General features: G+C 43.6%; 1 non-coding gene across 1 annotated transcript; it reads right to left on the reverse strand.

Moving 5' to 3' along the window:
• Window positions 1-3786: 3786 nt before the first annotated feature.
• LOC130360184 (U2 spliceosomal RNA) lies at window positions 3787-3968 on the reverse strand. The gene has a single exon (XR_008890656.1). It is a non-coding gene; the product is annotated as a U2 spliceosomal RNA (small nuclear RNA).
• Between the last annotated feature and the right edge of the window lie 1471 nt (window positions 3969-5439).

A 5439-nucleotide genomic window follows, 5' to 3' on the forward strand; every position in this document is an offset into this window, starting at 1 on the left:
CATATGTCGGGGCCATCGTAGGTCGGGGGGTTACTGTATAACATGTTGCCATGCGTTATATATGGTAAATCTCATGACAGGTTCCCTTCAAGGTAACTGATCCATATCCACACCTTCTCTTTTCACCCTCCACAGACAACCCATTTCAAAAATGTTTATTTTGCCCAGCATTGTAACCGCCCTAGTCCTCATACTCTCTGACTACCCACAAATCCCAACTCCAAATAACAACCTCTTTATCTGTCTGTCCCTCCTACCCACTCATCTGTCTCCTACTGCTGACCCTTTTCCATACCCCAAAACCCCCCTTTCCAAATGTTCTCATTCATCTCCCAGCTTATCCACGCCTACTATCCTGGTCTCTGCTTCTCCTAACCCTGAGCCCTCTCACCAAATCCCATCCATCATGTAACCCTCCTGTCACCAACCAGTTTCCTCCAATATCACACAACCCCACTAAACTCATACCAATCTGCCAGTCCCCTGTTCCTCTCTCAGACGCACTCTGCACGAGTAAAAAGTTAAAGGGGTATTCCAGGATTTTTTATTTATTTAACTATGCTACAGGGGCTGTAAAGTTAGAGTAGTTCATAATATAGTGTCTGTACCTGGTTTTCTCACAATTCTGTGATTTTCACCCCAATATTTATTTTTAACAACATACAAAATGACTGTTGTCTCAGATTTTTCCCAGGTTGCAATGCAGCCTAGACCTGACTCACTAGTCAGCTGATGACAGGGAGCCTGTCTGCTTCAATGGGTGGAGCGATCGCTTGGTGGGAGAGAGATCAATTTGCAACTAATGCAACAGCTGTAGGCACCCTGATTGAAAACCACAGGTCTTTTGAATGGATGCTGCTCATCTATGTTTCAATGGGTGGTGTGAATGATGTGTGGGAGAAAGGAAAATGGAGTTATGGAATTTGTAGTCAAAAAAAGAAAACTCAAGCAGGAAATACCAGTTCACAAAAAGCTAGCCACAGTGTTAGGGTAATCTCACAACATAGCCATTTAGCCCCAAGACAAGCGCAGATCCTTCCTAAGCATGTCCATTACTGTCTGCCAGGTACGTACTAAAATCACCTTATGGTGGATAAACCCTTTAATGTAGTTTATTTATTGGCCACAACCTATCTTTCCTAGGCCTAGAAATGTCTCTGGTACTCTTAAACACTGCCTCCCCTGCTGCACTTTCCTATGGAGGCCTTCAATTTTCCCACACTTTCCACCTTAGTAGCAAATGTGGTGGCAGCATTGGCCTGATGTTATCAGAGAATAGTGCCTTCACCCAAACTCCAGTATATGTCTCCATTGTTCTCCCTTCTTTTAAAGTACACTCTGCATTCACTCCTTCTCCAACCTCCATGTGCCAGTTATCTACAACCACCCGGCCCTTTAACCACCTTCATTAACCCCTTAAGGACGCATCCCATTTGGGCCTTAAAGGAGAACTCTGGAATATAAAAATTGTCGCCCATACTGCCGGCAGTAAAAAAAATAAAGATGTACATACCTTCCTCCGCTCCCCTGGGGCCTCCGGTAACCGGCTCCGGTCTCCGCCGCAGTCCACTTCCTGGTTGCCGGTGGTTGGATGAATCATACTGCTCTCAGCCAATCACCAGCCGCAGCAAAGTCAGAATCGGCCGGCGATAGGCTGAGCGGCAGTGAGAAAACGCTTCAGGACACAAAATTCTTCACTACACCGGCACCTGAGGCCGGGGCCGAAAACGTCACACTGTCGCTCAGCCTATCGCCGGCCGAGTCGGCACTTCACCGGTGATTGACTGAGCGCAGTAAGACTCTCCAACCACCGGCAACCAGGAAGAGAATCACAGCGGAGGCCGGAGCCGGTTACCGAAGGCCCCGGGGGAGCGGAGGAAGGTATGCACATCTTTATTTTTTTACTGGCAGCAGTATAAGGGACAATTTTTATGTTCTGGAGTTCTCCTTTAATGACGCAGACAATTTAATTTTTACGTTTTTGTTTTTTCCTCCTCACCTTCCAAAAATCAAAACTCTTTTATATTTTCATCCACAGACTAGTATGAGGGCTTGTTTTTTTGCGCGACCAGTTGTCCGTTGTAATGCTGTCACTCCCTTTACCATTAAATGTATGGCGCAACCAAAAAAATACTATTTGTGTGGTGAAATTAAAAAGAAAACCGCAATTTTGCTAATTTTGGAAGGTTTTGTTTTCACGCCGTACAATTTACGGTAAAAATGACATGTGTTCTTTATTCTTTGGGTCAATACGATTAAATTGATACCCATGATAATACTTTTCTATTACTGTTGTGCTTAAAAAAAAATCGCAAACTTTTTAACCAAATTAGTATGTTTAAAATCCCTCTATTTTGAAGACCTATAACTTTTACCTTTTTCCGTATAAGCGGCAGTATGAGGGCTCATTTATTGCACCGTGATCTGTACTTTTTATTGATACAATATTTGCTTATATAAAACTTTTAATCCATTTTTTATTAATTTTTTTGGGAATACAATTTTATAAAAAAGCATCTATTTTGGACTTATTTTTATTTTTACGTTCACGCCGTTCACCGTACGGTATCATTAACATTTTATTTTAATAGTTCAGATATTTATGCACGCGGCGATACCAAATATGTTTATAAAATATTTTTTAACACTTTTTGGGGGTGAAATAGGGAAAATGGGGCAAGTTACGTTTTTATTGGGGGAGGTGGTTTTTCAAATTTTTTTTACTTTATTTTTTTACTTTTTTTACTTTTATTTTTACACTTTAATAGTCCCCATAGGGGACTATTTATAGCAATCACTCAATTGCTAATCCTGTTCAGTGCTATGTATAGAACATAGCACTGATCAGGGTTATCGGTCATCTTCTGCTCTGGTCTGCGGGAAGGCAGATCAGAGCAGAAGACTCCCGGAAGGCAGAGGAGCAAGGTGAGGGGACCTCCGTCTGCCATGCAGGATGATCGGATCACCGCGATGCTGCAGATGCCGTGATCTGTATTGATCACGGCATCTGAGGGGTTAATGGCGGACATCCGTGGGATCGCGGGTGTTCGCCATTACGGGTGGGTCCCTGGCTGCGATCAGCAGCCGGGACCTGCCGCGCATGATCCGGGCATCGCTTCGATGCTCGCGGTTATGCTCAGGACGTAAATTTACGTCCTGGTGCGTTAAGTACCACCTCACCAGGACGTTCATTTAAGGTGCTCTTCATTAAGGGGTTAAACACTTTACTACCTGGCTCCTACATGTTCACTCACTGGACATCCCCATTATCATCATAACATCGTGACTTCAACATCTCCTTTAACACATTGCATTTAACTGCATTTTATTCAGCGGACAGGCACTGTTGGATAGGGGTGGCTTGGGGTCCGCCGCCATGCCTATCCTCTCAGCACTGGGACTGCTGTGTAGTAAGATGCAGCGGTCCACAGTGCATGTGCCCCTCCCTGCCGGCTCTGACGTGCACGCGCCGCAGTGAATTGACCGAGTGAGTGCTCGCTCCCACCATCTAAGCACTCATATGCATGTAGAGTACTAGAGGCAGGGAGCGAGTGCTCGCTCTGTCAATTCACTGCAGCGCAGGCATGACCGAGACGGCAGGGAGGGGCGCATGCGTTGTGGACTGTTGTGTCTTACTATACAGAGCACCCAGCGCTGGAAGAGAGGATAGACCCCAAACCATGCCTATCTGACTGTACCTGACCGCTGGTTAAAGTGATTTATAACTTATAAAAGAAGGAAAAGCGGCGCGTCATACTTCTCTAGATAACAATTAATTACCCATTTGAATGGACAGAGAGATTCACACATTTGTGTTAAAGGGGTACTCCGGTGCTAAGACATCTTATCCCCTATTCAAAGGATAGGGGATAAGATGCCTGATCGCGGGGGTCCCGCAGCTGGAAAGGTACTACACTTGATAAGAACAGATACTACACTTGATCTTAGCCAAAAGGCCGAGAAGCGATATCCTTCACCAACCTAAGTGTTACAAGTAAAATTCCCACACAGGAAACTTACTTCAAGTTCTTCCTCCTAAAATATAGTCTAGCAAAGGTCATATATCTTTGTGCTATCAGTCTTAATATTATCTTACCAAAGTCATGTATAGAAAATAGTCCAGAACTGGGTAGAAGTATTCTTTCATGTTTATATCCTTAGATGGATTTGCCCATTCTTGGAGTCATGTGATGTGTAGTGGTTAGAAGGGGAGCAGTGTAATTTGCATTCCAGATTGATATGTCGATAATTTGATATTGCTCATCTTGATATCATAATGTTTCCTCTGGACAGAGTAATGTAACCTTTTGTTCTTGTATGATAGCCTAACCTAGTAGCTCATGTCGTATCGTAACATAGTTGCTCACTACTCACATGTATTGTTCCACTGTTATGTAGTAAAATAACAAGCTTGTAATGCTTACTAATATATCTAATTTATATTCATTTGCATATATCATTGTGTTTATTACTCATTTATGTTTATAACCTTATAACCAATACATTTGCATACTTTTATAATACCTGTGTATTATTGTATATCGCAAAACTACATCCTCAAGCGTTAATGTCATCCCGTCATAAAAATAACTTGTTGATATCTGAGAAAATAGTCGGACTCAGATGTGAATTGTATTGATTAGGCTTGTCTACAATTCACCAAGTTATAATTTTGATATTTATTATTATAATTTTTCATAATTAATGTTTTTATGATCATAATTCATAATTGAGTTATTACCGCACGACAGGCAATAAAGGTATGGCTACAGTCACTTATGGTTATCAGCAACAACATTGTAGTAGTGTAGGGGGTTAAAAAATGATAACAGTTGGCTTCAACTCTCACATACACTCTGACCATCTTCTGCCAATAGGCCCCATATTTATCACATGCCCTGTACTATTTAAAGGGGTACTCCTGCGCTTAGACATCTTATCCCCTATCCAAAGGATAGGGGATAAGATGCCTGATCGCGGGAATCCTGCCGCTGGGGACCCCTGTGATCTTGCACGCAGCACCCCAATTAAAATCAGTCCCCGGAGCATGTTCGCTCCGGGTCTGATTACCGATGTCCACTGGGCCGGCGGGTTGTTTTGTCACGCCTCCGCCCCCGTGTGACGTCACACTCTGCCCCTCAATGCAAGCTTATGGGAGGAGCCGCCTGCCCCGTGGTCGCCGGTAATCAGACCCGGAGCGAACATGCTCTGGGGACGGATTTTAACTGGGGTGCTGCGTGCAAGATCACGGGGGTCCCCAGCGGCAGGACCCCCGCGATCAGGCATCTTATCCCCTATCCTTTGGATAGGGGATAAGATGTCTAAGCTCCGGAGTACGCCTTTAATAAATGTGGTGAATGTAAACTCTGACTACACCATAAAAACCAGTGTATAACATCGGTGCACCTACATTGACTTTGATAAATGTCAAAAAAACAA

The sequence above is a fragment of the Hyla sarda genome, chromosome 2 (genome assembly GCF_029499605.1).
Source record: "Hyla sarda isolate aHylSar1 chromosome 2, aHylSar1.hap1, whole genome shotgun sequence".
Taxonomy (NCBI): domain Eukaryota; kingdom Metazoa; phylum Chordata; class Amphibia; order Anura; family Hylidae; genus Hyla; species Hyla sarda.